This window comes from Mytilus galloprovincialis, chromosome 4 (genome assembly GCF_965363235.1).
Source record: "Mytilus galloprovincialis chromosome 4, xbMytGall1.hap1.1, whole genome shotgun sequence".
Taxonomy (NCBI): domain Eukaryota; kingdom Metazoa; phylum Mollusca; class Bivalvia; order Mytilida; family Mytilidae; genus Mytilus; species Mytilus galloprovincialis.
This window is the reverse complement of record NC_134841.1, coordinates 72,661,357-72,683,520: the sequence shown is the minus strand read 5'-3', so window position 1 is coordinate 72,683,520 and position 22,164 is coordinate 72,661,357. Positions and strand designations below refer to the sequence as shown.

General features: G+C 32.5%; 1 long non-coding RNA gene across 1 annotated transcript; it reads left to right on the top strand.

Moving 5' to 3' along the window:
* The first annotated feature begins 1,477 nt into the window (after nucleotides 1-1,477).
* LOC143070751 (uncharacterized) lies at nucleotides 1,478-20,056 on the top strand. Its single transcript, XR_012976679.1, has 3 exons — nucleotides 1,478-1,589; nucleotides 4,038-4,274; nucleotides 19,868-20,056. It is a non-coding gene; the product is annotated as an uncharacterized LOC143070751 (long non-coding RNA).
* Nucleotides 20,057-22,164: the final 2,108 nt, after the last annotated feature.

Sequence of the window (22,164 nt, the reverse complement as noted above, 5' to 3'; positions counted from 1 at the left end):
TTTCATAAGTTGACTTAATCGCCTTGTACATATTTCCATGAATTCCAATCGACAAAAGTTTGTGAAAAAGTAGGTTGTGATCTATGGAGTCGAACGCCCTTTGAAAATCGATGAAACAAAGAAAAGTGTCTTTATTCGCCAGTTTTCGATTTCGGAGAATAGTGCACAAACTGTTTAAATGGTCTAAGCATGATCGGAGTTTCCGAAATCCATTCTGTTCCTCGCTGAGTAAACTATTGTCCTCTATTTATCCTGATATTCAAGAAGTCGAGTGTTAAGAATATTGCTGTACGTTTTCGCTATTGTTGAGATGAGGCTAATACATCGACATCCTAAAGGATCTCTATAGTCTTTTCCCTTCTCCAAAAACGGATGAATGATACTCTCCGCCCATTAGTCCGGAACTATTCCATGTGTCAATATTGAAGTCCATGTACAAGTATTTACTCACCTGTGTTTAACTGTAAATGCAATAAGAAGCAAATTTAAAATCGGCGCAAATGAAAGAATGACAATTTTAAAAATCGGCGCAAATGTCATACGCCCCTAAAAAGTTCAAATCTAATTGAAAGTTAAAGTGCCCATGAACTAACTGATCATGCACGAGTGATTCTATTCATCAAAAGTGTCCGTGTATCAACTATAACGAGTCCGTGTATCATCTAAAAGGAGTCCGTGTAACACATGTTAATGTACTGTTTTTCTATTATAGCTCTACGTCGTATTTCTGTCGTACAAAATTAAATTATTTTACTCTTAAAAAAGGTTTTGAACATCTATACTACCGAGTTTTGTAAATTTTATTGCTGTTTGAAATGTGCTAATAAACATAACTAGCTGCTTCCCGTCACGAAACAGTTCTCATTTGAAAATCATACACTTTGCATTACAAAAGGGTAGATGAAAACATGATCATTAATTTTAATGCCCCTCTTTAATTGATCGTCAGCAGTTACTGTTAAAAAAAAATAATCTTGATTTGGTCAAACTAACGATTGTTAACGCATGAGAAAATTATAGTGAAACATCAAACAACTGGACTGGAAATGTGAAACACAATAAAATGAAATTTTTAATATTTTACATCAAAATATATTATCTTCACTGCATTTCATGTTTATTGACTCATTTAACTGTATCTTTCAAAGAAAATTCGAAGGATTTAATTGAAAACTTTTCCAAGATATATAATACTTTCAGATAGTATTTGATAATATACATGTATATATATATAAAAAAAATACATTGACTGCAGCACACAGAGTTCATCTCTAACCCCTTTAACCATTTCTTTCGAGTACATTAAACATAAAAGCCACCTCATTCTACAATTATTTAAACACGAGAGATACTTTCATATATATTCCGCTTAAGATCTTTTATAGACTTTTCATGTTCACGTTATGTATTAATTTTTAACGTATTAATTTTTATTGTAGATTAAAATCAACGATCGAGATCCTTCACTCTCGGGTAGGAAATGCGAGTCATATACCGATCCTAACTATAATACATTTGATTATAAACAGTACAGTGCTCAGATTTCAGGAGAATACGTGTTGTACAGGCATAAGCGAGAACCATATTGGGTAAATAACCGTTTTGATAGATTCATAAGCTGTCTTTTAGACGTGTTATTAAAGTAAATTCGGCTATCAACACTGAACAATCATGTGGTCCGAGTACACAGTTATCGTCCTTTGATTTTCGTTGTTCACGAATATAGTCATTAGTGTGGACAGCGTGTTACTTGCCAATTTTTGTTATACCCCTTCCAAATTTATTTCTCCATGTTTTATGTCTCATATAGCAAGTTGGGGAGGGAGGAGGGGAGGTGGTGAAATGACACTGTAAAAAAATTGAGTCATAAATATTAATGTAAAGTACTGATTAGGTCCAGCTGAAAAAGGTCAAAAATTAGCGGAAGCTGTCAAAAGATTTCAAGACCCCCTTAATATAAAATTGTCCATATTGAGTTAGAGCTGATGAAGTTTTCTATAATTTTGATATAATTTGTCCCAAAAGTAGTACAACATGTACTGTAAAAATATTATAGAGAAAGCGCAGGTGGGATTTTTTAAATATTCATTTATTGTTAAAAGAAATGCACTACGAAATAACTGTGTACTCGGACCATGTGATCATGTTTAACATTTTTAGCTGATAGAAAATAACTTTCATTAAAATGGGAGAACCCTCATCCCTTTGGCATAGTTTATGAGTGTATGGATACAATTTGAAACCAATTTTGGTTATATAGCTGTTCATGTATTTATACATTCTGGGCTTTAATTTATTTGAATTCTAGCATTCTCGATGAAGGTAAATAAAATAGATTTTTACCTAGGTACTTTAGTATGTTGAATATATCATTTAAAGATACGGAATCTTTTTAGAATGATAAAAAAAAATTAACCCATTAATTTCTAATAAAGTGGAAAAACTGGAGCAATGATTAGGAAAACTGAACAATGTTTCCTGCTGTTTTGATTTTTGCCAGTTGACTGATTACCACTGTAAAGCATACAGCTGTCATTTATTCCCCTAAAATATTTGTTATTTCATGCGAGTTTTTTTTCCCACAGAGCCCTTCTTGTGGGAATTGCATATTGACTTAAAGCTACTCAATTTTACCACGAATATCTACTTGTAGTAAACACAAAAATAAAAATTGGCATTTCTTGTCTCGTCTTGGTGATGACTTTAATCTTGACAGCTCTCCGAATCAATTTGTTATATTTTTGTCACATATTTTATGTAACAGGGTCATCGGCCTATTCGGGTTGTCTGAAGAAAGGATGTTTTCTGTTGGTTAAAAAAAAACAGTAATTTCTTCTAGTTCAAAGAATCGGGAACGCATCGGAGTTTGAATTTCCTCCAAAATGATAAAAATGTCTCATTAATAACGCAGTGTACCTGCAAAGGGAACACTTAAACACAAACAAAAAAAATGAGCTATGTATGATTGTTAATTTCCCATCGTTTATTATCCGTTTTTAGATGATGACGTTCCCTGACCAATGTCAACATCTTATGGAGTTTATATATCTCAACATATTTGAATCGCTCGGGTATATACCAACGTATTTGATTTCAATGAAAGAAATCTTTGTATTACTGTAAAATTATTGCACCAGGAATTTTGATAACACAACTTTTTTTTATCATTGGTAAATTTAATTCAACATGCAGACATCTTTTACGTTAAACTTAAAATACTCACATCCAATATTTTATAGTAAATTCTTTTCAAAGCACAACAATGCGGCATTCACCTCAAAAGCTAACAAAACCCTATAAACAGATTTATTAAGAAGGGATATAGTTACGATACTGTTATCGGGTCATTAAATATTGCATTTGCTGGCTTGAATATTGATTCACTTATAGGGTCTTTGCATCGGAATTAAACACATTCATTCTAAAACCAGTTGTTGGCATGACACGGGTTATGTTCTTCTGTTATATTTTATAACACTGGGCCCCTAACAGGAGTGATTGTGCTTGGGGTTTGGAGCTGGCATTTCAGTAAGTGCTAGTAGTCCTTTGTTAATTTTTGTATCATTGAATTTAACTGTGCGTATTGTTGTGTTTTTTTTTTCTAAATTAGCTAGAGGTATATGGGAGAGTTGATATATCAAACACATGTTGAACACCGCCGTATTTTAGCGCCTGTTCCAAACCAGGAGCCTCTGGCCTTTATTAGTCTTGTATGTTTTTAAATTTAGTTTCATTAATATATTTTGGAGTTTAGTATGACGTCCATTATCACTGAACTAGAATACATTTTTGATAGGGGCTAGCTGATGCGAGCCTACTGTTGCGGAATTTTATCGCTGTATTAAAGACCTATTGCTGGCCATCGGAAACTTGTTTTATTAATAATTTCTTCTTAACCGGTGAAAAGCTCGGCAAGGCTTTTCTGCAAATATTCTAAGCGCGTACAAATAAAAATCCGATAATGTATAAATATTTCTTTTTATATATATATATGTTAAAGGATTTTTTTTTTAACTTCAGACATTCTTTAATTTCAGGTACATACACTGTCTTCAGCATGTTACTGGGGGTCCTGCAACGTTGGAATTGCAATTCGAAGTCATGATTCTTTGTTTGTTGTTAGAACGGTAGACGAATGTAGAAACCCAATTCAATTCAATGGAACAGATCATGACTACACAGCAACCATTACCAGTCGTACATATCCAATGATAGATTTCAGGGTTTGTGATGATAGGAATATGAAAATTCAACGAAATGGAAAAGAATTCACGGTAATAACAGCATATTACGTTTTACATCTGTAACATGAGCGGAGTTTCCACTGGCCCCGTTGTATAACCAAGTTCTGGGATCTCGGACAACTATAAAACGTCTGCTCATTTAAATCCTTATTGTAGACTGCCCTGAACCCAGTGATTGACGGCATACTTATAGTTCAGAAGGACAAAAAGTTACGGAAATAAAATAATACTAACATAAACCAATTTCCCCAAATAAATAGAATGAACAAGCAAACAAAGTGACCACCATTACTCATCATACAACATGAAATAATTAAAGTCTTTTTAAGGAATTGCAATTGACAAATGACTAAAACTGAATACTCCTACCCTAAATGTGTATTTCATTATGTTTCGATTTTGTAAAACGGCAAGCCATAAAGAAGCCCTTTTTTTTACTTTTAAAAAGCGGAAACATGCAGTATTATTTTGAAACACTATATTTATGATTTTTCAAAGGGATATCTTATTTCTATCAGTATTTACCTAAATATTAATTTACCTTTTTAAAGTTGATGTTTATATATATATATAGGGTTAATTAGTTAAAGGCAATACTTTCAAGCTATTTTTCTGGCTTATTAAATTAAAAAATAAAAGGTCAAAAGGTTACACAATTTATATTAAATACAAGAATACTTGCATTAAATCAATGGTGAAAACACTGAAATAAAGTATTGTTAATTACGAATATGATTTAACGACAACACATTCGAATATTATTTTATTGACATTTTCCTTATTTCTTTACTTTTGAAGTTTTGTATGAATATCTCTTTTCTTCGAAAGCCGATAAGGATTATTCAAAATTCAAAATTCAAAATTCAATATTCAAAATTCAAATTTCAACATTCAAAATTCAACATTCAAAATTCAGATTTCAAAATTCAAAACACAAAAAATCCTTCTTTAATCTATCATTTTCCTGTGCATACGAAAGCCAACAAAGATTGCACAGAAAATACTACTGAAAGCTATGATATTATGCTAATAAAACGATTGTCTTAAAATAAGGCAAAGATTGCGTAAAACCTTAAAAGGAATACAAGAAACTTTATCATTTGAAAACCTTGGTAACACACCGTATCACATCGTATAGATATGTATTCAATGTGCAGGCACAGCTAGAGTATCGTTTCACTGAAATGAAACGTTCACAATGGAAACATTGAAATCATCGCTTTTTAACTGACACTCGTTGCCGATTCCGAATGTTCTGAGTTTACTGTATCCGTGATATCTTTCAGGTTAATTGCTTTAGGTAGCACTCCACACTTAGAAAATAAAATTAAAAATGAGCCCCAAAATGTTTTATCATCTCCTATTCCTGGATTTCTAATACATTAACCTAACTGTTTGTGTTGTACATGTGCATATGTATGTAATCAGTATCTTCCATAGATTTGATTTTCAAAAGTTAAAAGGGTGAAAATTAATTCCTTTTATGTGTATCCATGGCAACATTCTGCATTTATTTACCATAAAATATTGCAAAAAGGGGGGTGAACATGTCACATTATCCCCCCAAAATTTGGATCAAACTAGAATTTCAATGCCTTTGAGTGATACCTTTTTAGAAACTGTTTTCATAAATCTTTCTAATGATCAAATAAAAAATGGGTGTCTTTCGCATTTTTTCGTAAAATCCAATCACAAAAATCGTGCGATAAAAAGTTGGAAAATAACATTACAATAATTGCCGGACCAATGTATGGTATGGACATGCAAATACGGACTGTCATACAGAAAACAGCCTATATTACATACATTACATAACCTTGTTGTTCATATAAACCCAATACAAAGGCTATTTTAATACTCAGCTATCTAAAAATGATTTTTATTGCACACTAGCTCTCATATTTTAAAAATCCACAGGGGCCAAAATGCGAAACTACACACCTAACTGTGGAGTGCTACCTTATATTAAAATAACCTAAGTCAACAATTGCTGAGTTTCTCGTGTTTGTGGCGAAACAGAGGTAATGTTAAGATAAATTCCAGTTATTTCCATTTTGATTAAGAAGCTCTTTTCAACGTCTATTTCTGAATAATATAGAAACTTCCCTTTGAGTGATGTATAGAATTATGGTGATCTCTCGGTCTCTTTCTGATTTCTGATTACCAGTAAAACGCTTGTCAAATTAAAAGATATCTAAATATATGGTATGAGTGCCAATGAGACAACTATCTAGCCAAGTAACAACTTATAAAGTAAACCATTATAGGTCAAGGTAGAGCCTACAACACGGATCCTTGGATCGCACCAAAACCGCAAGCTATAAAGGGCCCAAAAATTACTAGTGTAAAACCATCCAAACGGGAAAACTAACGATCTTATCAATAGAAAAACAAGAAACACTATTTTTTTTATTTTTAATCTTTTTTATTGTTTCTAATTGTGAACTTATAACTAAAAGTAACTGTCCCCGCCTAAACAGAAGCATTATTGAAAGATGATTTTTAGTGTTTACATAGGAGTTTATTTTGTGACACTGACAGTGTTAGATGCAACTTTGGGAAATTGATATCCAGAAAAACATTTTTACTTTTCATAGGCGTTTTCGGGTTCAAGAAGTAACAGAAATAAATTAATAAATAATCATGTAAAAAATATTGTTGAAATTTTATAACTAATTATAATGATCGTCTAATACCCTCCCTACACCCCCCATAAATAATTAATGTTTACACCAGTTAAGCATGTCAGAGGTAATTTTAAACGTTGGATTGAAGCCATAGTTATTAGTTTTTATTAGACTAAGTATGATTGTTTTTTTTTTAGTTATGATTCTTATAGAGTAGAAATCGGCTTATTAATTGTACTTCTATTTTCGCAAGTTTATTTTTAGGTATTTCCACCTTTCCGTGGAACGACCTATTGATTTTGTTCTGATTATTATTATTATTATTATTTTTTTTTTCTTCCGCCTAATTTTTTCTTGTGTAATTTTGTTGTTTCAAAAGATGTCACTTAGATATTTGGAATATGATATCGTATAGTTTATACGCTTTAAAACTGACAACCGCGCAACTCAATACTTTGCGTTGTAAGAGTTATCTCCCCAAACACCGTTTTTCTGGTGGCCACTACTTCTTTGCAACCGTAAAAGATTACGACAAATTTATTTTACCAAATTGCTTGTTACATCTTCAGGATTCCGAGTTTAGTTTTGACCGAAGCTATCCGGAGACTCCATATGAGAGTTATTCCCCCTTATGTATTTGAAATAAGTGATTTGCATTTCTAACTGATAAACCATAAGTGATAGAGACCTAGGGTCTTTTGATTTGAGATCCTTTGTCCAAAAAAATTAAAATTAGGTCAAGGTCAAAGGTCAAGGTCATATTCTAATTTTTTTATTTTGGCTTATCTATAATACTAAAATTACGAGGTCCAATTTGTCAGCCGTCATCGGGTAAAAACGACAAATCAAAGAATTCAACTCAATATATAACTAATATAGGACAATGGTGTAGATTAAAAATTACACAACTCCAGACCCTTTAAGCCCTTTTGTTTTCCACATAATTAATATTGCCAATAATTAACAAGTTCCGGGTCTAATCCGATACCGATACCAATAGTATATTCACCTGTTAGCGATTACCTTATCTGTACGTTCCGCATTTGACAGGCGCACCACCAAACGGTGTATTTAGGATTTTGCTGTATACACGGGTCATAATCAAAGGGCTGACACTACTAAATTCAATCATTGTCAAATTGTTCCCTATTGTAGCTTTATTCAGCAATCAGCAAGACTTTCTAAGATAACTAATATAGGACAATGCTGTTGATTAAAAAATACCCCATTCCTGGATAGCCTGGACCTTTTGTTTTCCAAATAATTAATATTTCCAATAATTGATAAGTTCCAGGTCGACGGGTTCAAACAGAAAGATTTGAAAGCAGAGAAAACTGTGTATCTTATAATCGACATGACTTTATCAGATGACAATACCAATTACTAAAATAAGGCTTAGACATAGTTATATACTTTAATTCAGTCACGGACCCGCGATATCACGGGTGTGTACTTGTTTTTACTAATTTTCAAAACCTTATAACATATCAACATCTTATTTTCACTAAATTGTTAGTTGCGACATGCCGTTACTTATAAATTTTGGTTGAAAGGATGCGTAAACAATAAATAGGAGTTTTCGCCCATCTTATATTTATAATTACGCTTAAAGTGATATTACTCTTTAACCAAACATATTAAAGACCTAGGGTCTTTTGATTTAAGGTCCTTGGTTTGTTACCTTGAAATTGAAGTCAAGTTCATAGGTTAATAGGACGTTCTAGATTTTGACCTTTGCTTTAAATGGAAGTACACCACTAATTAATGGCCCCATTGCTTTCTATGTTAAATTCCTCAATTTCGAGTAGTCACAGCTCTTTTATCTTAAGTTCAAATAAAGTGACAATCATTGCATGTCAAAGCAACACCTTCTGGTGTCCTGTACTGAAAAAATCAACATACCTTACATTGCATATAAGAAAGAACTGGTTCCCGGAACTTCGGATGTACCAAAACAGGTACTTCCGATCTGACAAAAAGGCAAAATGTACCCTCCTTTTTAAATTTCATGCCATTTTTTTATTATTCAAATTTATCAGTCAAAAATTGTTCTACAATGATCACCAGTCATGCAGCTTTCATTTGATACCAAAATTAATAAAATACTCTAAATATTTTGAAAGTTATGTCCATGCGTAGGAACTATTTTGTGTTAAATATGTACTACTTTCTGGTATGTGCTTTCTGGCCGGGCCCGAATTAGTGGTGTTACACCAAATTGATATTAATACATCATAAAGCCATAGGAACTAACATTTTAAACTGATTTTTCATATTTCAATATCAAAATACATCTTTAATAGTGGAAATACCTTCAATTGTTCTCTGAACAATTGGTTTTTAAATATCATTAATTTTCTTTATAACTACAATTATGTTGAATTAAGATTACATTTTCGTCTGCTTAAATTAGATGAAGATAACAGTATTTTCCAAAGAATTTATTACACTAATTATTATTATTAAGTTAATTATATTTATAGGACATCTTCAGTAATGCAGTATAGTCATTAAGAGTTCAAATAATAGTCTTATGAAAATGCAGCTGTGGCGATTTAAATAATTTGTTTTTATCGTCTCTGGGAATCAAGTGTTAAATATGTCGTATGTTCAGACGTACACATTCCGTCTTTATGTCTTTAAACAAAACAAAGATTTTCTGATCAACTTATTTGGCTCTTTAGATGTCAGACTACCAATTAATACTCCCTTCAATTTAGAACGTAATTATTAACAAAAAAAGTCTTTTGGATGTCATTGTTTACTTAAACTAACCATCCAATTTGCATAATTGGAAAGATTAGAACTTGTTCTAAATCTTTACTTAGGCACTGGCCTCCCTAACAACAGGACAGGTTAGCTACTGTTACTAAATGTATTCACACTGAAATATAGTTCCCTATGGTTCTCATGTATGTGCACATAATACACATATAAATTGAAAAAAACTGGGTATATTATTGGAGCAGCTCATTCAAGAATGTATGTCATTAAGGTGTGTTGATGTGCAGGCTTTTTAAAAAACATTTTGATTAGGTAACTGGGTATTGATTCAACTAGTATGATTGACAACTGTCATGATCACTAAACAATCAGAGACAAGGCGGACCTTTAATTACAATGCCCCACCTCCTAAACTGCCAATCAAATTGACCACATTACCTATCAACCTCAGTCTTACATAATTATACAGACCACTCAGTATACATATAATTCTAAATACACAAGTATTTGACCTCATAATTGAATACACAAATGTGTATATTAGATGTTTGATAATTATAAGGATGATAGATTTATTTATTGCCAATTACTTTTGATCTACATTACATAAAGTGATTCTGTAAATTATATCTGAAAGATAAATGATTAATGGATTTATATATAACAAGATCTTAAAAAAATGAAATATGAATATAAATATGAATAAATAAAAGCTATTCAGGTAAGGCCTATAATTTACTTGATAAATTTCCAATAGTCATCTGTAATTAATCAACAATTACATTACTACACTCTTTTTTATCAGGAATTGGCTTGAAACAGTTTATTTTTAAAAATTTTAATTATAACAAACCATTGTTTATTGGTTTATTTCCAATCAATCATTATGTATATTTTAGTCATTTGAATTTTTATTAGAAGTGAATATATGTTTTTGCAATCAAGAAAGAATCCACATTTCAATAATATAAGATTTTTTAATTGGTTTACGTTGAAAAAGTACATTTTCAATGCCCTGTCTTGAAAAATACTTTAAAAATTGATCAAAAGGCACTCTAAAACTTTCAATCTTCAATGCCATATAACCTCTGTTTCAACTTACAAAATTCCCCAAAACAACATTTTTCAATTTTTTTTGTTGACACTTTACAGTTTTTAAGCTGTTGGTCCAGATTTATGTCTTACAAGGATAGTTGGTAACATTTACTAGAAGAATTTTTGATTTTTTTTTTTGTTTTTTTTTTTAAACATGTTCAGAACCGGCAACATAATTTCGATAAGATATAAACTACGGTTTAAATAAAATTGTGCAAATTAAGAGACCCATATTATTTAATTTGAGCTCATTTTATCCTCATAATGGAAAAGCAAGTTTCGTTCTAAAGACCTGCTGTAAACGCAATTTTCAGCAATAGTGCTTTATAAATGTTCATTTCCCCCCACCATACCTTAATATGAAATAATTCAAACTACTCTTCTAATCTTTTCATGAGTGATTTCCATCACTTTGATTGAAACTTTTGGTGAAAGGAGAAAAAATTGGGACCAATTTGACCCAAAATTCACTTGTGTATGAGTTTACATTACAAAATGAGGATTAATGCGTTCCACAGTGTATACTAGTTTAAGATTTCCAGAAAAAAAACAGGGGCTATTTTTGGAGTACATCTTTTTGAAGGTCGTTTTTTTTTTCTTTCTTAGAAGGCTTTGAAGGTATTTCAAAGTTGATGCATGTACAATTCAAGATATACCTGGTTACTATGATGTTAAGTGGTAAATTGTTTAGAAAGCTGTGAAAATCGCAAAATTTGGTTAAACAGACAGGGATGTTTAATTGGGGGTCTGACACTTTTATATGGGATAAACCGTAATTAGCGAAAAGATTAATAAACTATAAATAGAAATAGGCATCAAAATGATTAAGTACGAGACACAATGGAAAGCTACGGAAGTGTAACGACATAGATATGTCGTAATAACGACATCGCTATTTTTATATAAAAGAATATGTATTATGATTAGCAAGAGACTAAATGGTACAGATATTAACAACTATAGGTCATCATAATGTCCCAAATAATTAGAAAAGCCCCTGCATAGTCAACTATAAAAGAGAGACGAAATATACAAGAGGGAGAGTCCCAGAAATGCTGTGTGGCAGACAGTATTTTTAATTAATTATTAGCTCCCTTGGTAAAACTCCAAATTTCATATTTAATGTATTTCATTGTTAAATAATTTACATGAAGCTTAATAAGTATATATTTGTTAATTGCATAGCTTTTGCTATTTGAATTCATTGATGATTTTTTTTATATTTCGTTTTTTTTTCTTCTTCTTCGTCGTATTTAGGTAAGGTACTCTGTTCTTGCTCCACTAGTGACTCCTTACCTCAATACGACGAAGAAGAAGACAAACTAGAGGCTCTAAAGAGCCTGTGTCGCTCACCTTGGTCTATGTGAATATTAAACAAAGGAAGCAGATGGATTCATGACAAAATTGTGTTTTGGTGATGGTGATGTGTTTGTACATCTTACTTTACTGAACATTCTTGCTACTTACAATTATCTCTATTCTTGCTACTTACAATTATCTCTATCTATAATGAACTTGGCCCAGTAGTTTCAGTGGAAAATGTTAGTTAAAATTTACAAATTTTATGAAAATTGTTAAAAATTGACTATAAAGGACAATAACTCCTAAGGGGGCAATTGACCATTTCCGTCATGTTGACTTATTTGTAAATCTTACTTTGCTTAACATTATTGATGTTTACAGTTTATCTCTATCTATAATAATATTCAAGATAATAACTAAAAACAGCAAAAATTTCCATAAAATTACCAATTCAGGGGCAGCAACCCAACAACAGGTTGTCAGATTCATCTGAAAATTTCAGGGCAGATAGATCTTGACCTGATAAACAATTTTACCCGATGTCAGATTTGCTCTAAATGCTTTGGTTTTTGAGTGATAAGCCAAAAACTGCATTTTACCCCTATGTTCTATTTTTAGCCATGGCGGCCATCTTGGTTGGTTGGCCAGGTCACCGGACACAATTTTTTAACTAGATACCCCAATGATGATTGTGGTCAAGTTTGGTTTAATTTGGCCCAGTAGTTTCAGAGGAGAAGATTTTTGTAAACGATGACTAAGATTTACTAAAAATGGTTAAAAATTGACTATAAAGGGCAATAACTCCTAAAGGGGTCAACAGATCATTTTGGTCCTGTTGACTTATTTGTAGATCTTACTTTACTGAACATTTTTGCTGTTTACAGTTTATCTCTATCTATGATAATATTCAAGATAATAACCAAAAACAGCAAAATTTCCTTAAAATTACCAATTCAGGGGCAGCAACCTATCAACGGGTTGTCCGATTCATCTCAAAATTTCAGGGCAGATAGATCTTGACCTCATTAACAATTTTACTGCTGTCAGATTTGCTCTAAATGCTTTGGTTTTTGAGTTATAAGCCAAAAACTGCATTTTACCCCTATGTTTTATTTTTAGCCATGGAGGCCATCTTGGTTGGTTGGCCGAGTCACCGGACACAATTTTTAAACTAGATACCCTAATAATGATTGTGGCCAAGTTTGGTAAAAATTGGCCCAGTAGTTTCAGAGGAGAAGATTTTTGTAAAAGCTAACGACGGACGACGACGACGACGACGACGGACGACGGACGACGGACGCCGGACGCCGGACGCCGGACGCCAAGTGATGAGAAAAGCTCACTTGGCCCTTTGGGCCAGGTGAGCTAAAAAACGAAATATAAAAAAAAATTATCAATTGCCAGTGAATTTGGTTATGATGAAAGATGTATTCCAATTATAATTATAGCGAATAGCCGAAAATATAATTTTTCGTCCACCTTTTAAGAAGTTATCGATCGTCAAAGAGCTGTATAGCCAGTCAAAGTCTCTGTAAATTAGTATATGATGGAAGAATAATATGTGGAATTAAATGAGGACTGACATGAAGTGGACTTAAATAAGGACTGACATTCAGTCCTACCTAGGCATCTCCCTTTAAATAAGCGCAAACTACATGCCTTCATGTGATAAGGGTGATGTGAAGTATTGATTGCTCTTTTGCTACTATCAACGTTGGGCACGATGTTCCTGCAACACGACGTTACACTTTCACTGTGCTTAAACGGCTGTGGGTAACTTAAGTTACCCACAGCCCAAGATGGCGGACTCTAAACTCGTTGATATTTAATTCATACAAATGTACCTTTTGCGACGTTTTTCATGCAGAATGTAATAACTAACAATTACCATAAATTTGTTAATATAGAGTTCATTAAAGCGCAAGGCCAACTTTAAAAAATGCATAAGACGTCCGTAACTTTTTGATCGAAACTAAGCAGACTGTCCGTAACTTTATTTTCAGATGTGGGTAACTTTTGATTTAAAATTTTAAGAATTATAATTTCAACAATTAACATCATATTTGTAACCTTCACGGCCGTTTATATTACTCATTCACCACCAAATGTGATTTTATTAACGCATCATACTTACACCACAGAGGTTTTATGTGGGGTTTGTGGTACTCGATCCTGGACCTGGTTATGGTTTGAGTTTTTATTAACTGATGTGCGTCTTATCGAAGTTTTCGATTCGCACAATGGCTGTGTCATGAATTTTTCGAAAAACTAAGGATTTTCTTATCCCAGGCATAGATTACCTTAGCCGTATTTGGCACAACTTTTGGGAATTTTGGATCCTCAATGCTCTTGAACTTTGTACTGGTTTGGCTTTATAAATATTTCGATATGAGCGTCACTGATGAGTCTTATGTAGACGAAACGCGCGTCTGGCGTACTAAATTATAATCCTGGTACCTTTGATAACTTCATACTCTTTAATTTTTTTAGTTTAATTATCTGTTTGCGGTTTATTTTCACCTCTGTTTCTTTTTATGTGTATTTTGATGAATACTCTTTGACGCGGCTCAGTATTTATACAATCCCACCAGTAAGTTATAGTGTTATGTTTTTTTGAATACGTTTCCTAGTTTGTTTGTTTTTTTTTTTTTTTTTGTTTTTTTTTTATTTCTCTTTGTATGTTATCAGGGATTGTTAAACTATTAAATTACTCTGTTGTCTTAGTTATTTATATTTTCATATACTATTTCTAATTGTTACACTATGTTGATTGCCCTATTCCTTTTATGTCACTGAATTTTAACTATTGTGTCCTTTAGTTTAGTTCAATTTTATGAAATTTAATGCAACTTGCATACAAATGAAATAGACAGCTCTGTAAAACTAGGTTTTATACATTTTTACAAAATGTTCTTTCTTCAAGTTTTCTCATTTACTGCAAATCTATAAAGTTCAAGCATGGAATGCAACAGGCCACTATAAATTCTAATCGAATCGTAATGTCATTGGACTTAGAATTAAGTGATTTTTTTTTACATCAATGGAAATGAATGTCTTATGAATATAATCGTTTTTGGCTGAACCTTCGATAATTGTCATGTGATTGGGCAATTTTGGTCCCCCCCCCAACCCCCCAAAACAATAAATAATCCCGGATTTACGCATGATCTACTCTTGTTATTGCTGGGAGAAAATCAGTTAGTGCATACACGCCATATACATGTGTAAAAAATACTTGTGTAGTCTACTTGTTCAAAAATAAAAATCAACAATGATGTTTTAACAGATTATCTGCAATGGTAGGAAACCACCATCCGAACTGAGCGATTTGGGTATCCCAACGTTATAAAAAATCAGACCCGAGTTTAACGGATTTATCGTTATTTTTTTCATATTATTCCCAATTTTGTCTTCCATTCTAATTCAAATGAATTATATCATACTAGAGATCTACTTCATTTCTGATTATGTATTCGATGCAATCTCTATCATAAGTAAAACATTACGTCCACGTATGTCGATTCTTTGAAAGTTACGGACATTGGTATAATGAAAAAAGTTACGGACAAGTTGTTTTTAAGTTACGGACAGCCTAAGCGATTTTTCAAATCGTGCTGTGATCGTTTATTTTGTAGACTTTAATCACCTGTTAAGTTTAGGGGTTTCCCTAAACAATTAATACAACTTTTTAATTCAGTGGTTTAATTGATGCATCCATGGTATTGTTATTCTATAGAAGAGAAGTCCCTAACCGACCCAAGGCGGCTCCATCTTGGGCTGTGGGTAACTTAAGTTACCCACAACCGTTTAAGCACAGTGACTTTAATAAATGCGGCGTCGAAGAGGGTTTATGACTTCGATTAATTTTTGCAAGTTTTATTCGTTTTTAACCGGATTTTTGTGACAAAAATGTCGGTTATTGATTTGGGGATGTACGGCGGGCGGCCGGGCGGGCGGGCGGGCGGCAATCAAATGTTGTCCGTGCATTAACTCATGAACCGTTCAACCAAAGCTTTTAAAATTTTAATATGTTATTACTGACAACTATAAGAAGGTCAAGTTCAATAATAGCGATTTTGACTTTTACCGTTCAGGAGTTATGGTTCTTGAAAGATTGAAAAATGGAGTTTCCAGTCGTGTTTGTGCATTTACGCATGAACTGTTCTACCAAAGCTTCCCAAATTTTAATATGCTGTTACTGATGACAAAATGGAGGTCAAGTTCAATAATGACGATTTTGACTTTTACCGTTCAGGAGTTATGGTTCTTGAAAGATTGAAAAATGGTGTTTCCCGTCGTGTCCGTGCATTTTCTCATGAACCATTTAACCAAAGCTTTTAAAATTTTAATATGATGTTACTGATGACAAAATAGAGGTCAAGTTCAATAATGACGATTTTGACTTTTACCGTTCAGGAGTTATGGTTCTTGAAAGATCGTAAAATGGCGTTTCCATTCATGTTGTTGCATTTACTCATGAACCTTTCAATCTAAGCTTTTCAAATTTTAATATGTTGATACTGATGACAAAATGGAGGTCAAATTTGATATTGACGATTTTCACTTTCACCATTCATCAGTAATGGTTCTTGTGATATTGCCAGGAAACAAATAAATGTTAATAAATCCGGTTTGCTGTCGTTGTGACAGCCTCTTGTTTTATATGTTGGTTGATTCTGGATCTGTTCGTTTTGTGATGTCATTTTATCATGAATTACCTCAAGTTGTTGAAATCGATTTAATAATGTTTACCCTTTAAGTTATTTCAACTAAAAATGCAGTACTGTCGCAAGTAATGTAGGAAGGAAAGATGGGACGTAAGTACATGTATACGGTTTTCCATAAAAAAAAATTTTAGATGTACAAAACTTTTATCATAGGACTTTCAAGGTGCATATCATCTGCCATTGTAAAATTTCTATATCTTAATTCAACCCCTAATACAAATATATCTGACACTCTGCAAGTACATCGAACATTTTTACCCTTGGTTAAGTTTGAATAGAATTGTATTCTCCCTGGCACATAAGTTGTCGAAATGCACCCCTTCAATTACTTGAACCTTGGCTTGAGAATTATCTCCCAAGTCATCTATAGTGTTTAACTTCTGATATACATTTATCCAACGCAATCATAGTTTGAACGTAGTTTTCAATTTAGACTCGTATATATATAGATATAGTAATTGGGTCGCCCGCGAAAACCGCTAATACAATCCCGGGTTTTTATTAATTCGATGCAACGGTTTTCGTCGCTGTTTGGGATCTGTCTTTCAATAACCTCCATTTCATGCACAAGTTTATATTGACGAAAAGTTCCGGCTTCGCTAGTACAGGAATTACTTTCATCACGACAGTTATAACATGAATAGCAGGACAAACCGCGAAGTAAAACATTCCGTGAACTGGTATTAAGTCTTTTAATATTGGTGATTGCACCTTACTGAAGTGACGACTTTAAATGACCTATTTCGGAGTACTTCCGCAACATAAATTTCAATTCGCATTTTACATTTAGAGGACTGTTCATGGACGAAGTTCATGTAATGAGATTTATTCCCCATTTCACCATTATTTTAAATAAATCGTTAAAAGCTATAAATGATGAATAAAAATTGCAAAATTTAACCTGTGTCGAACCCATGTCCTCGGGCGGAGTCCATAACAACATGCACTATTCTTTTTTTTTTGGCAGCAATCATCAACCTCTTTTTCCAAATTTTTAAAACACGATTTGTTTTAATTATCATGAACATTTAATTGTAACTTTAGCACATGTAACGTCGGAAATTAGCGTCTTTCGGATTTAAGACGTTTTCAGACGTTTGGACAAATTGGCTGCCGTTTTGTAATGTGTGGAAGCATTTTATTCCTTTAAGACCCAAATATGTAGTTAATAAGAAAAGATTTTTGGCATTTTTTACTCTTACTTACTTTTAAACTTTTGTTTTGATCAATTATTAAAAAAATACGCGTTAACTGCTTTGAAAAATTAAAAATCAAAGTTTTTAACGACCTTGACTGGCTATACAGTCCTTGCAAGGTCGTTTTTGAAAAATGAAATATAAACTTGGACAAAATGGCTACCGTTTGAAAAACGACTGTGTAGAGAAGATTTTATTGAATCAGAAGTATTTGAACTCACGAACAATGAGGCAAATATTTGTACTTTTGGTAGATATTATTATTGTCTTACTCTTTTTATTCATTTTCTGCTTTATCTACTTTCAGTCGTTGAGTTAACGAAAAACGTCGTTGGACATTTTTCTTATTCCAGCTTAATATGCAGCAACTGAGTCAAATGAAAGGATTTGGCAAAATAATGGCTTTAACGCTTCAAAGAACCGACACATGTCACTGTTCCTGCAAAGAATTAAGAAGATCAGAGAATAAGAAATAGGGTCACTATACATAAGAGTTAAAACAGTTTTTCATAAATGTATCGTTGGACATCCGTGTTTTTCACTTAGCGCTGTTATTTCAATCCTCTAATATACTAGATATTACTTAGTATATGATCAAGAGCTGTAAAAATATCATTTAAAACATATATTGAATTTGTATTGGTTCGTGTTTTCTAACATTTTTATTTTGTTTTGCGGATGAAATTTCGAAGATTCTGTTTAAAATCCTAGGGGTTGTAGGAACATCGTGCCTAAAGTTTGAAAGTAGAAACAGAGCAATCAATACTTCTATTCACCCTTATTACAAGAAGGCATGTAGTTTGCGCTTATTTAAAAGGAGGTGGCAAGCTTGGCATGCCTTGGTAGGCTGAATGTCCTCATATATTTCCACTTATTTTTCTTCCAATTATTACAACAGCAAGAAGATTATCTTCTCTGGCTATATAGCCTTTCCACGACAATTAACTTATTATTCTGCAATGGGATGTATAAAGATTTATTAGTTTCTCACAGACGGTAACCAAAGAAGGTAACCAACGATTCTGCGACGATGCAAATATTAAACTTTACAATATAAATAAATATCTTTGACCAATGAATTCAAATAGCAAAAGCTATGCAATTAACAAATATATACTTATTAAGCTTCATCTAAATTATTTAACGATGAAATACATTAAATATGAAATTTGGAGTTTTACCAAGGGAGCTATTTAATAATTAATTAATAACACTGTCTGCCACACAGCATTTCTGGGACTCTTCCTCTGGTATCTTTCGTCCTTTTTTATAGCTGACTATGCGGTGGCTTTTCTAATTATTTGGGGCATTATGGTGACCTATATTTGCTAATTTCTGTGTCATTTAGTCTCTTGGCAATCATAATACATATTCTTTTATATATATCGGGACGGCTACAGTGCAGGCGATTAGGTGTCACGATATCTCAGTAGCATGGGTTCGAATCCCGTCGAGGGAAGAACAAAAAATTTGCGAAAGCAAATTTACAGATCTAACATTGTTGGGTTGATGTTTAGACGAGTTTTATATATATATATATATATATATATAGCGATGTCGTTATTACGACATAGCTGTGTCGTTACAACGACATAGTGATGTCGTTATTACGACATGACATGTCGAAATTACGACATAGCGATGTCATAATAACGACATGTTTTGTCGAAATTACGATATGCTATGTCGTTTTTACGACATAAAAATATTTTTATGAATGGCCCTTATCGGCTTCCGTAGAAAGCCGCACAGATACGTTAAGAAGATAACTATCGTAATCCGTATTCATGGTGTACAAAATTATTAAAAATCGTCGCTTAATTCCGACTGAAAGGAAAACATTAGCTTTATACGCTCATTAATTCATTCTTGAAGATTGTTTGCATCTTAACTGCCGACGAATGTATGCTTTTTCTGATTTACTGATTTTTGATTTATTTATTTATTTTCAGGTAACCCTTCCATCTGGGACAGAAATATTCTTTCGAATAAAGTTAGACGTATGGAATGATGATTTATTAGTTGTAAACAATATTAATATCAAGCCATCATTATTAGATATTTCACAAACAGAAGGATTATGCGGAACTTTAAATTTCAATTATAATGATGAATTCCAGGAAAGGAATACAGAAACAATTGTGAGCCAAGATCAGTTTGTAACGTCATGGTCGTAAGTATTTATTCGCTTTATAGATATATCGCTTAACAGATGAAATTAGAAACAATGAGATTAAGGAGACCAACTCGGTTCACATTAGATTTGTTTGTTTTTAAATGGGGATTTCAAAACACGCAGAAATTAATATTATATGCAAGTTAAAATTAGATTATTTTGTACTGGTTAGAATATTTCAGTTAACTCCAAGAATTATGTTACACGTTGACGTAGGTTGTCCTGTAACTTAATTCTTTAAATTTGGATTTGTGTTCAATTAGTGATGACAGTCCATGCTTCTCTGCTGGTGGATGTGTTAATCTTACTTAAAAAGAAAAAAAAACGATCTATAATGTGAATGAATCAAGACTTGTAGGATATGGTTGGTCAACACAGTGAAAAGAATTTACAAAACCGTACCATAGTACACATATGTAGATGTAGAATTGACATTTTATAATAAAACATACGTTCCTGTCAGTTATGTTTGCAATAATTACGATCGTCAAGTATTTACGGATGTACATTTTATTTATCAAATGAATTCTATTTTTAAATTCTAACATTCCACTATATGAATGTGTTACTATGCAAAATATAAGCAAAGACTGTGTTAGTGACTTAAAGCAGAACAAAATAGTTAACATTATGATAGTAATTATAAACATTTTGTTATGATTATTGTATAAAATTATTACGTGTTATTTTTTTTAGCTGCAAGGATTTAAGTCTTTAATTGTGATTGAAAACTCACAAGTATTTTTATTCATGACGTTTAAGAGTTTAACATTTAATTAATTTATCTTACTTTCCGTTTCATCGATAAATTATAATACAAAAAATTAAATGACAGCTTACTAAAATGGTATGAAATAATAAACGTAGAAATATAATGATTATTATTTATCAACATTTTTTTGTAGGATGCCAGATTTTTTTTCAGATTTAATTGTTATGTTTCATTTACAACTAAATTTTTAAAAATACCAAATCAGAGTATCTTGTTACATAAAATACTTATTTCTTAATTACAACTCTGAAAATATACTGACTTCAATTATTGTTAATTTCTAAAGAAGCATATATACAGTAGATATTTTGTATGTATTTCTTTAATTTCTTTTAAATTAGTTATATTCAATTCAATTCAATTCAAAGTTTTATTGTCATTTAAACTATACAGTTTGTGACATATAACAACAGCAAAAACAAATGAAGACAATAACTAAGTAGCTCAATATATATAAACACCCTGCCATCAAATTCACCCATGAAACATCTAATTCCACCATAAACTATCTTGATACATCTAGCACCCTCTCTGTAGGTATAATAAATATATATACTCTAAACCTACCGATACTGATCAATACTTGTCGCCTGAAAGTTGCCATCCTCCACACTGCACGAAGAGTATTCCATACAGCCAAGCTCTCAGAATAAGGCGAATCTGCTCCTCTGAAGACACTGCAAATCAACGTCTGGGGCAGCTCTAAGGACATTTGAAAAGAAGGGGATATAAACACAAAAACATCAAAAATAGTTTTCGAAAAGCGGAATCCATCGTCAGAAGCAGTCTGCTAACTTACAAGGAAAAACAGAAAAGTAAAAGAATCCCATGTGTGCTCACTTACCATCCATGCCTGAGAAATAGTTTCAAGACCATTCGTGATCATTGGACAGCAATCGAGAAACATTCTAAGTTATCCAAAATCTTTCCTGAGCCTCCCATGATTGCCTTCAATCAAACTAACAGCCTGAGAAATATACTTGTCCGTGCTGACCTTTCCAAACCTAACCATACTGTAGGTAATTGCCAGCTTTGTGGGGATAAGCGCTGCAAATGTTGCAACCAATTGCTGCATTCATCAACATTTCACAGTAAGACCACAGAAAAGACATACAAGATCTTCTGCAATGTCAACTGCAAAAGCTCAAACGTGATTTACGTTCTTGAGTGTCCTATATGTGGTCTCCAATATGTTGTTGAATCTATGCAGCCATTTCACAAACGCCTTAATGGCCACAAGAGTGATCTCACAAAAAAAACCGTATATTCCTGTCAGCCAACACTTCAGGTTACCAGATCAC